Genomic DNA, 12591 nt, shown 5'->3' on the forward strand with positions numbered 1-12591 from the left:
TCCCAACCTCTTCTTTGAATTTCATGTCGGATCTCCGGATACTCATTTCTTTTGAGTTTAAAAGGGACCTCAGGGATCACCTTCTTCTTGGCCACAACATCATAGAAGTGGTCTTGATGGGCTTTGGAGATGAACCTTTCCATCTCCCATGACTCGGATGTGGAAGCTTTTATCTTCCCTTTCCCTCTTCTAGAGGATTCTCCGGTCTTAGGTGCCATCAATGGTAATGGAAAAACAAAAAAGCTATGCTTTTACCACACCAAACTTAGAATATTGCTCGCCCTCGAGCAATAAACAAAAGAAATAGAAGAAGAAGAAGAAGAAATATGGAGAGGGAGAGGGAGATGAGGTTTCGGCCAAGAGGAGTGTAGAGGGGTGTGTTGTGTGAATTTGATGAAGAATGGAGGTCTTTATATAGGGAAGGGGGGGTAAAGTTTCGGCCATATGGGTGGGTTTGGGTTGGAAATTGGTTTTGAATTTTGATGGTAGGTGGAGTTTATGAGGTAGGTTTATGGGGAAGAGGAGGTGGATGTGAGTGGTGAAGGTTTAGTGGGGAAGAGAGATTGAGGTGATTGGTGAGGGGTTTTTAGGGAAGAGTGTTTGTGGGGTTGTGTGAAAGAGAGTGGTGAGAAGAAGTGAGTGGAGGTAGGTGGGGATCCTGTGGGGTCCACAGATCCTGAGTGGATCCTGTGGGGTCCACAGATCCTGAGGTGTTCAAGGAATTACATCCCTGCACCCATTAGGCATGTAAAAATGCCTTTGTACCCAACTCTGGGCGTTCAGCGCCAGGTTGGTGGTCATTTTGGGCGTTCAACGCCCATCTGTGTGCCATTTCTGGCGTTGAATGCCAGAACCATGCCTGTTCTGGCGTTCAGCGCCCAGAAGCTGCCCATTTTGGGCGTTCAGCGCCAGAACCATGCTCTGTTCTGGCGCTGAACGCCAGACAGATGCTCCTCCAGGGTGTGATTTTTCTTCTGCTGTTTTTGATTCCGTTTTCAATTTTTATATTTATTTTGTGACTCCACATGATCATAAACCTAAGAAAATATGAAAAACAATAATAATAGAGTTAGATAAATAAACATTGGGTTGCCTCCCAACAAGCGCTTCTTTAATGTCAATAGCTTGACAGTGGGCTCTCATGGAGCCTCACAGATGTGCAGAGCTTTGTTGAAACTTTCCAACACCAAACTTAAAGTTTGGATATGGGAGTTCAACACCAAACTTAGAGTTTGGTTGTGGCCTCCCAACACCAAACTTAGAGTTTGACTGTGGGGGCTCTGGTTGACTCTGCTTGGAGAGAAGCTTTTTCTGCTTCCTCTCCATGGTTGCAGAGTGAGATCCTTGAGTTTTGAATACAAGGGAGTTCTCATTCCATTGAAGGACTATTTCACCTCTGTCAACATCAATCACAGCTCTTGCTGTGGCCAGGAAAGGTCTTCCTAGGATGATGGATTCATCCTCTTCCTTTCCAGTATCCAGGACTATGAAATCAGTAGGTATGTAAAGGCCCTCAACCTTTACTAATACATCTTCTACTTGTCCATAAGCCTGTTTTCTTGAGCTGTCTGCCATCTCTAGTGAGATTTTAGCAGCCTGCACCCCATAGATTCCCAGTTTCTCTATTACAGAGAGGGGCATGAGGTTTATCCCTGAACCAAGGTCACACAGAGCCTTAAAGATCATGGTGCCTATGGTACAAGGGATTATGAACTTTCCAGGATCCTGTCTCTTCTGAGGCAATGTCAGTTGATCCAGATCACTTAGTTCATTGATGAACAAGGGAGGTTCAACTTCCCAAGTATCAATCCCAAACAATTTGGCATTCAGCTTCATGATTGCACCAAGAAACTTGGCAGTTTGCTCTTCAGTAACATCCTCATTCTCTTCAGAAGAGGAATACTCATCAGAGCTCATGAAGGGCATAAGGAGGTTCAATGGAATCTCTATGGTCGCTAAATGAGTCTCATATTCCTTTGGTTCTTCAGAGGGAAGCTCCTTATTGACCACTGGACGTCCCAGGAGGTCTTCCTCTTGGGATTCACGTCCTCTCCTCTCCTCACAGGTTCGGCCATGGCGCTTATGTCAATGGCCTTGCACTCTCCTTTTGGGTTCTCTTCTGTATTGCTTGGGAGAGTACTAGGAGGGATTTCAGTGATCCTTTTACTCAGCTGGCCCACTTGTGCTTCCAGATTTCTAATGGAAGACCTTGTTTCATTCATGAAACTTACGGTGGCCTTAGATAGATCAGAGACTAGATTTGCTAAATTAGAAGCATTTTGTTCAGAGTTCTCTGTCTGTTGCTGAGTTGATGATGGAAAAGGCTTGCTGTTGCTAAACCTGTTTCTTCCACCATTATTAAAGCCTTGTTGGGGCTTTTGATCCTTCCATGAGAAATTTGGATGATTTCTCCATGTTGAGTTATAGGTGTTTCCATAAGGTTCACCTAAGTAATTTACCTCTGCTATTGCAGGGTTCTCAGGATCATAGGCTTCTTCTTCAGAAGATGCCTCTTGAGTACTGTTGGATGCAGCTTGCATTCCATGCAGACTCGAGAGATCATATTGACTTGCTGAGTCAATATTTTGTTCTGAGCCAATATGGCATTCAGAGTATCAACTTCAAGAACTCCCTTCTTCATAGGCGTCCCATTACTCACAGGATTCCTTTCAGAAGTGTACATGAACTGGTTATTAGCAACCATGTCAATGAGTTCTTGAACTTCTGCAGGCGTTTTCTTTAGGTGAATGGATCCACCTGCAGAGGTGTCCAGTGACATCTTTGATAGCTCAGATAAACCATCATAGAATATATCCAGGATGGTCCATTCTGAAAGCATGTCAGAAGGACACTTTTTGGTCAACTGTTTGTATCTTTCCCAAGCTTCATAGAGGGATTCACCTTCTTTCTGTCTGAAGGTTTGAACATCAGCTCTAAGCTTGCTCAGCTTTTGAGGAGGAAAGTACTTGGCTAAGAAAGCCGTGACCAGCTTATCCCAAGAGTTCAAGCTGTCTTTGGGTTGAGAATCCAACCATAATCTAGCTTTGTCTCTTACAGCAAAAGGGAAAAGCATGAGCCTGTAGACTTCAGGATCTACTCCATTAGTCTTAACAGTATCACATATCTGCAAGAATTCAGTCAAGAACTGAAAAGGATCTTCAGATGGAAGTCCATGAAACTTGCAGTTCTATTGCATCAGAGAAACTAATTGAGGTTTCAGCTCAAAGTTGTTTGCTCCAATGGCAGGAATGGAGATGCTTCTTCCATGTAGATTGGAATTAGGTGCAGTAAAGTCACCAAGCATCTTCCTTACATTATTATTATTTTCGGCTGCCATCTCCTTTTCCTGTTCGAAAATTTCTGAAAGGTTATCTCTCGATTGTTGTATTTTAGCTTCTCTTAATTTTCTCTTCAGAGTCCTTTTAGGTTCTGGATCTGCTTCCACAAGAATGTTCTTATCCTTGCTCCTGCTCATATGACAAAGAAGAAGGCACAGAAAAATAATAATAATAGAGATTCTCTTTACCACAGTATAGAGGTTCCCTTATGTGAGTAGAAGAAAAGAGGAAGAAATTCGAACACAGATAGCAGAGGGGGTTCGAATTTGGTGATGATGTGAGGAAGAGATGTTAGTTAATGAATGAATAAATAGAATAGGATGAGAGAGAAGGAGGGAATTTCCGAAAATTATTTTTGAAAAGGAGTTAGTGATTTTTGAAAATGGTTTTTTGAAAAATTGTTAGTAATTTTCGAAAATTAAGTTTTAAAAATTAAGATAATTAATAAATTAAAAAGAAATTTTGAAAAAGGGGAGAGATATTTTCGAAAATGAGAGAGAGAGAGTTAGTTGGGTGGTTTTGAAAAAGTTAAGAAACAAACAAAAAGTTAGTTAGTTAGTTGAAACAAATTTTTAAGAAGATAAGAAGTTAGGAAGTTAGAAAAGATATTTTGAAAAAGATAAGATAAGAAGATATTTTTGAAAAGATATGATTGAAGTTAGTTTTGAAAAAGATTTGATTTTTAAAATCTCAATTAATGACTTGATTCATAAGAAATCACAAGATATGATTCTAGAACTTAAAGTTTAAATCTTTCTTAACAAGCAAGTAACAAACTTCAAATTTTTTGAATCAAAACATTAATTGATTATGTTATTTTCGAAAATTTGGTATAAAAATAAGAAAAATATTTTTGAAAAATATTTTTGGAATTTTCGAAAATAACTAAGAATTTTGAAAAAGATTTGATTTTTGAAAAAGATTTTGAAAAAGATAAGATTTTCAAATTGAAAATTTGGTTTGACTCATGAGAAACAATTTGATTTTAAAAATTTTTGAAAAAGTCAATCCAAATTTTCGAATTTGATGAGAGAAAAAGGGAAAGATATTTTTTTTGATTTTTGAAATTTTTATGAAAAACATGAAAATTATGCAATGCATGAAATTTTTAGATCAAAACATGTGATGCATGCAAGAATGCTATGAATGTTAAGATGCACACCAAGAACACTATGAATGTTAAGATGAACATCATAGACACAATTTTGAAAAATTTTTAATGCAAAGAAATCATGCAAGACACCAAACTTAGAATTCTTTAATGCTTAGACACTAAGAATTCAAGAATGCATATGAAAAACATGAAAAGACACAAAACCAAAAATCATCAAGATCAAACAAGAAGACTTACCAAGAACAACTTGAAGATCATGAAGAACACTATGAATGCATGATCTTTTCGAAAAATGCTAGATGCATATGCAAGTGACACCAAACTTATGATATGACTCAAGACTCAAACAAGAAACAGAAAAATATTTTTGATTTTTATGATTTTCTAATTTTTTTGGTAATTTTTTTCGAAAATTATATGAAAAAGAAAAAAATAAGGATTCCAAAATTTTTAATATGAATTCCAGGAATCTTGCCATGTTAGTCTAAAGCTTCAGTCCAGGAATTAGACATGGCTCACTAGCCAGCCAAGCTTTCAAAGAAAGCTCCAGTCCAAAACACTAGACATGGCCAATGGCCAGCCAAGCTTCAGCAGGTGATCATGGATCAGCAGCAGGTGGATGAGCAACAACTAATTTGCTCTTGATAACAAATTGCAAGCCTCAGTCCAAATGAATTTAGACATGGCTTTACAGCCAGCCAGGCTTCACATGCTTCAAGAAACACTAGAATTCATTCTTAAAAATTTTGAATAAATTTTTGAAAACATTTTTATTTTTTTTTCGAAAACAAAAGAGAAATTTTTTTGAAAATATTTTTGAAAGATTTTTGAAAAGAAAACGAAAAGAAAGTTACCCAATCTGAGCAACAAGATGAACCGTCAGTTGTCCAAACACGAACAATCCCCCGCAACGGCGCCAAAAACTTGGTGCTGTTGCCGGATCAAAAGGGAATCTGGCACTGATGTCAAAAGCTTGCCGAAAACTCAAACAATCTCCGGCAACGGCGCCAAAAACTTGGTGCACGAAATTGTGATGTCCAGGCTCGAACAATCCCTGGTAATGGCTCCAAAGCTTGGTGCTTTGATCTTAATTCATAATTGTCACAACTTCGATACAACTAACCAGCAAGTGCACTGGGTCGTCCAAGTAATACCTTACGTGAGTAAGGGTCGAATCCCACGGAGATTGTTGGTATGAAGCAAGCTATGGTCACCTTGTAAATCTCAGTCAGGCAGATATAAAGTGATAATGGTGTTTTCGAATATTATATAGTAAAATAGGGATAGAGATACTTATGTAAATCATTGGTAGGAATTTCAGATAAGCGAATGGAGATGCTTTTCGTTCCTCTGAACCTCTGCTTTCCTGCTATCTTCATCCAATCAGTCTTACTCCTTTCCATGGCTGGCTGTATGCAAGGGCATCACCGTTGTCAGTGGCTACATCCCCTCCTCTCAGTGAATAATATGCTCACGCACCCTGTCACGGCACGGCTATTCATCTGTCGGTTCTCGATCATGCTGGAATAGGATTCACCCTCCTTTTGCGTCTGTCACTAACGTCCAGCACTCGCGAGTTTGAAGCTCGTCACAGTCATTCAATCATTGAATCCTACTCAGAATACCACAGACAAGGTTTAGACCTTCCGGATTCTCTTGAATGCCGCCATCATTCTAGCTTACGCCACGAAGATTCTGGTTAGGAGATCTAAGAGATACTCATTCTAGCTTATCTCATGTAGAACGGAAGTGTTTGTCAGGCACGCGTTCATATGGGAGATGGCGATGAGCGTCACACATAATCATCACCTTCATCACGTTCTTGGGTGCGAATGGATATCTTAGAAGCGAAATAAGAAGAATTGAATAGAAAACAGTAGTACTTTGCATTAATCTTTGAGGAACAGCAGAGCTCCACACCTTAATCTATGGAGTGTAGAAACTCTACCGTTGAAAATACATAAGTGAAAGGTCCAGACATGGCCGAGATGGCCAGCCCCCTAAACGTGATCACAGGATCAAAATACAATCCAGGATCCAAAGATGGTCCAAAAGACGCCTAATACAATAGTAAGAGGTCCTATTTATAATAAACTAGTCACTAGGGTTTACATGAGTAAGTAATTGATGAATAAATCCACTTCCGGGGCCCACTTGGTGTGTGTTTGGGCTGAGCCTAAGTGTTGCACGTGCAGAGGCCATTTGTGGAGTTGAACGCCAGTATTTGTGCTAGTTTGGGCGTTCAACTCTGGTTTTGGATCCTTTTCTGGCGCTGGACGCCAGATTTGGGCAGAAGGCTGGCGTTGAACGCCAGTTTACGTCGTCAATTCTTGGCCAAAGTATGGACTATTATATATTGCTGGAAAGCCCGGGATGTCTACTTTCCAACGCAATTGGAAGCGCGCCATTTCGAGTTCTGTAGCTCCAGAAAATCCACTTTGAGTGCAGGGTGGTCAGAATCCAACAGCATCAGCAGTCCTTTTTCAACCTCTGAATCTGATTTCTGCTCAAGTCCCTCAATTTCAGCCAGAAAATACCTGAAATCACAGAAAAACACACAAACTCATAGTAAAGTCCAGAAATGTGAATTTAACATAAAAACTAATGAAAACATCCCTAAAAGTAACTAGATCCTACTAAAAACATACTAAAAACAATGCCAAAAAGCGTATAAATTATCCGCTCATCAATTTTCTTTTTAGGTGTCATAATATTTCATCATCTTTGATTATGATTATAGCGTAAAATTTTATGTGGTAGGATGTTATATTTTAAATTATAAAAATTTAATTTTAAATTTAATAAAATTATAGAAACTGATAAAATAATTTAACCAAAACAATATTAGCATTAAATAAAGTTCGTTGCGGACGATGGGATGCACCTTTATCTGCAATACAAATTAAATTGCTTGATTTCTGACCCCAAAATAAAAAATAAAAATATTTATTTTCAAATAATAAAATAATTTGTGAATTTGTAATAAAATATTTGATTCCTTTTTCAAATAATTAATTTGATTCCTTTATTGTGAATTTGTAATAAAATATTTTTGGAATCCTGATTTGAAATAAATTGAACTTTAAATAATTATTGTGTTTAAAATTATTTATGTAAAATAAAAATTTATTTGATTTATTAATTAATAAAATAATTTGAGGTTACATTTTTAGCTTTTATTTATCATAATTTTTCATTCCCACCAATAACGATTACCAGACCACTACTGTCGCTAAACCACTATTGGACTGTGGCTTGACCTCTACCAAATGATTAATATCTAAAGATAAAAATTATTGTTTATATTTTTAGTCCAATAAATCATTTCAATTCTAGTTAAATTTTATAAAAAAAATGAAGGAATTTTTATAAAACAAGAGACTAACATTATGGTGTGAAATAAAAGGCACATTAGTATTTAAAAATTTATTTTTCCTAATTTATATTATAGAATAAAGATAATTAATATACAAATAATTATTAATGTGAAAAGTAATCAAAATATAAGTATTTTAACTTTTTAACAAATGATTTTGCACTCGAATCTTACAAATGCAAGATATGTTTTATAAAGATTTTTGAAATGGGTATGTAGTTCGTAAAATGTGATGACCAACAGACCAAGGGACAAATTCAAATATTCAAATTCCCTTCCTATATAAGTATAGATATTGTACCAAAAGAACAAAAATAGGTATAGATGAACACTTATTTTAAATTGAATAATAAAAGTTTAGATAACTGCTCTTATTTGTGCTAGTACTAGTAGTACAATTCACTTTTAAATCAGTGTGACATTTATGCACACATAATTATTATTTTGCATGTCATTCATTATGTCGTACCATTAAATCCTTAAAGGAAAGAAGTTTCGTTATCTATTATCTGATTCACGGGTTCCCCAGTGAGTAGCCCTTACATAAATAAATGCAAATAAAAAGCGCCGTGTGCTAATTTTCTTTCTTTCTTCCCTTTGAACACCTTATTTGAGTCTAGACACCCGACTTGGTCCAGAAATGCATCTAGAACATGCCCTACTCTCGAAAACCCTCCCTTAATTGTAGACACTTGTGATTTGAACGTAAAAGTTCCTTTACATGTATTTGCATCCACCATAATATCATAAATTATTTTTGAGGGTCATATGTGTAAAAAAGGAATTAAAGCATGTAAAAAAATTTCTTAACATTATTTTAACTACAAAAATATGATAATAAAAATTTTATCCAAATATTTGTGACATATAAATAATGATGAAAAATGCTTAATTTTGTTTGATAACTATTAACTGTAAAACATAATTTGTTAAAAAAATTTAAAATATTTTTAATATTTATTAACCGTCAAAAATATATATTATTTATCTTGATATTTATTGATCATAAAAATATTAAACAAAAATTTTTTATAATTATTAATGATGAAATATATTATATCGAAGATATTTTTTGACAATTTTTTACCATAAAAAATTCAATCATATCTTTTTTTATATTCATTATTATTAAAGTTAAGATTTTATCCATTATTGATTTTTTTTAAATGAGGATAATAATTATAACATTAGATAAAATAAAATCTTTACCACTATGATATGAATAGACTTTTATCTTATCGTATATAATCATTATATAAAATCAAATAAGATCTTTGCAATTTTGACTATTGATTACGATTCAAAACTAGTACATAATAGCATTTTTTATGTAGCATTTAACAAGTATATCAACACTAATTAACACCAAGTATCAAATCCAATATTTAAGATCATAATAACACCACTACAAGAAAATAGTTCAATTGCTATGCTTTTAAAGCGTGGCGATAGCTTTTTGCCACACTTTTTGAGTTATCAGCACGCTTTTGAAAGGGTCACATCTGCTAGCATAGCGGTTGCTCTATTGCCACGTTTTTGGTGACCTATTGCCACGCTTTATTTTTTTGCCATGCTTTTATAGATTGCCACGCTTAAAAAGGGTGGCCATATATGACAGATACGGCCACACTTTTAAAGCATGACAATAGCGAGAGATACGGCCACGCTTCAAAAGCGTGACAATAGCGAGAGATACAGCCACGCTTTTAAAGCGTGGCAATAGCGAGAGATATAGCCACGCTTTTAAAGCATGGCAATAGCGAGATATAGCCACAGCGTTATCAAATTTTTTTAAAAAAAATTCTGACTTTACCTTCCAGTTCCTTCAAATTTAAAAAAAAATTCTTGCTTTAAAAAATTTCTGATATGCATATTACTGATGGTTTCAGTTCTGTATAGTCTTATATGAATCACACCTCATAAACTCATCAAAGTCTTAAATCAATAATCAAGTGAAGCAAGATAGTTGTCTCTTTGAACTATAGACAACCTTCCATCCAATCGTTGTTCGAATATTCCTGCCATATGATCTACCTTGTTTTTCAAATCTTCCACCTCTGCTTTAGAGTCTTCATATTTTTTCTGCACTTTAAAGTTTTGTTGAAGATTAAAAAATATGAATGATTTAGGACCTTATAACTGTGTAGGTATCATGCCAGCCCCATAACTATGATTTGTCCATGTCGTTCAGGCCCAAATACTTCTACCATCACCTTATGCTCATTCATCTCCAATATTACTTTATTTATTTGAGATGATAATTCCTTAAGCAAATCCTAAAAAGTATCAAATCAACCCAACAAGATCAATAAGAATACTAAATAATGTCTTAATGTTAATACATGAATTTGAATATACCAAAAAAATGCTTGGTAAAAAAATTTTACACATCAATTTAATTCCTTTACAACATAGCAAGGCTAAATGAATGCTTAATTACTCCAAATTTATTACTTTGCTAACTCAGGATTGCATGTATGTCCTCTCACTTTTTTTATGCAACAAAATATGTTTAACAACATTTCATATTTCATTATATCTATTTTTCATTTAAAACAAAATGTGCAATGTATTGAGTCTAGTATGCCAGGAAAATTCATACCATAATATAAAGTAATAATATTCTGGAGGACATTTTTGTAACATCCTACCACACAGAGCTTTACGCCTAGGACGTAATCAAAGGTGGTGAAACGCTACGACCTCTAAAACAAAAATACGTAAATAGATATATATGAATAATAGTTTAACTAGGAGTCTTAGAAGAAAGGATGAACAAAACAAGACCGAACACACGTCACACTCCAAAAGCGATTAGATAGAAGGCTTATACAGAAAATCAAAGAGACAAGTATATAAACAGAATTTCAAAGAATAAACACATAATCAAGCTCTAAACTCGACCTGCGAAGCAAAGGCATATATATATAAACAAAATACAAAACATTAAGTCCCACAAGAGTTCTTCACTTCCAAAGAGTCTCCAGAATGCTTAATGAGGTGCCTCGCGTCCTGCATCTAAAAACAACAATATATGTATGGAATGAGAACCAGGGTTCTAAGCATGGTAAAGGTGCCCGGATAGATAATATATAAGGTCCCGGAAAAGCTAGGGACATTTCTAGAACTCCAACAATTAGAATCAAACTTAAAATCAATACTAAACCATGAAGTTTGGTAATCTACCAAAAAAGATTCCCATTTCTAAACTAACTCTTGACTTCCTATCTTCGTCAAACCTCCGAATCACCAATGGAACAACCCTCACCACGCCTCCCCTATATGAGGGGTCTCTCAGATACAAACACATATAATACAATAAAAGAAAACACATATATGGATAGAAAGTACGTCAGATAAGACAAATAGCAGTTAATTACAGCTAAATAATTAGGCAAGCTAAAATAAAGAATACTTAAACAAAACATACAAGTGCATATGATGCATGTCTGCAAGTGGGACCAAACTGCAACCCTTGCATCTTACCCACGTAACCCAGAGCAATGGGGTAACCTCTCCCCTTTCCTCTTACCCAAGCGGTGTTACAATTATCAACTCAAAACATGAGTGACAAAACTCAACCCTTGAATCTTACCCGAAGTCTCGAACCTTTAGGCAGAGCAAGTAGACAATGCCACTGCCACTTATCCGGTTTCTCATTCCTTTACTCGAAACAAGTGAACAACGCCGCTGCCTCTTACCAAGTGTCTATTTACCCAGAGCAAGTGGACAACGCCACTCCATCTTACCTGGTGGTACATCTTAATCAGAGTTATTTTCATTCTCAACTCCATTCTTCAAACATTCTAATTAACTCAAAAATTCATAATTACAATCAATTCTCATCATCACCATCAATCATATCTCATTAAACTCATTCATCCTCATCTCATAATATCATAATCATTCTTATCATGTTTCATTCATCATTTATAATATCTCATCAAGTCATTCATTCACTTTTCAAATCTATTTTGATAGCAAAACTAGCTTCGTCAACACCCTTATCCCTATTCCATAGGCTAAAACCTATCTGTTGGACCCTAAACAGAGTTTTTAGAGTTTCAAAAAAATTAGAGTAATGGTTGATAGTTAAAAATTGTGAATTCTCAACAAAATGGTGGTTTCGGAGGGTTACAATCTTGCCAGGAAGGCCAAACAATTAAACAGAGTTTTAGTATAAAATAGGATATTGTGCGTGCTCCTGGTACTGTGTATACGAACACACCAGACGAGCTTTTCTTCATGTGCATAGGCATGATGGTATGCGTACGCACAACTTGGGAAATCCCCAGGGTGTGCATACGCACACCCCCTCATGTGTACAAATAAGTCTCACTAACGCTCTGGTATGTCTGTGTGCACGGTAGTTTGTGTATGAATAATTTTTTCGTTCAAAATTATTTTTTTGTCTGTTCTTCGAACGTTATAAACTTCACGGACCCAATTTTCATTCAAAACAAGTTTAACGAAATTTGGGGGTCCAGAAGCTAAGTTATGGCCCGTCGAAGTTGGTCAAAAATAATGTTTTTTACCAAAAACTCAAATCTCTAGTTTTCCAAATTTCCAAATCCAAAACCAACCAAATTCCTAACCAATTCAACACAAAATATACCTACACAATATCACATACATCCATTAACCCTACAACATACCAACATTCACAACCATACAATCCATTCAACAAATTCATCATAAATTTTCCACCAAATTCAACAACAAATCATTAACCTTTTTCTTTTCTCTCTCTCTCTCTCTCTCTA

General features: G+C 35.6%; 1 non-coding gene across 1 annotated transcript; it reads left to right on the forward strand.

The window, feature by feature from the left end:
• Nucleotides 1-2833: 2833 nt before the first annotated feature.
• LOC148565502 (small nucleolar RNA R71) lies at nt 2834-2941 on the forward strand. Its single transcript, XR_015884234.1, has one exon. It is a non-coding gene; the product is annotated as a small nucleolar RNA R71 (small nucleolar RNA).
• Nucleotides 2942-12591: the final 9650 nt, after the last annotated feature.

Source organism: Arachis ipaensis, chromosome B5, assembly GCF_059453495.1.
Source record: "Arachis ipaensis isolate K30076 ecotype BB chromosome B5, ASM5945349v1, whole genome shotgun sequence".
NCBI classification, from domain to species: domain Eukaryota; kingdom Viridiplantae; phylum Streptophyta; class Magnoliopsida; order Fabales; family Fabaceae; genus Arachis; species Arachis ipaensis.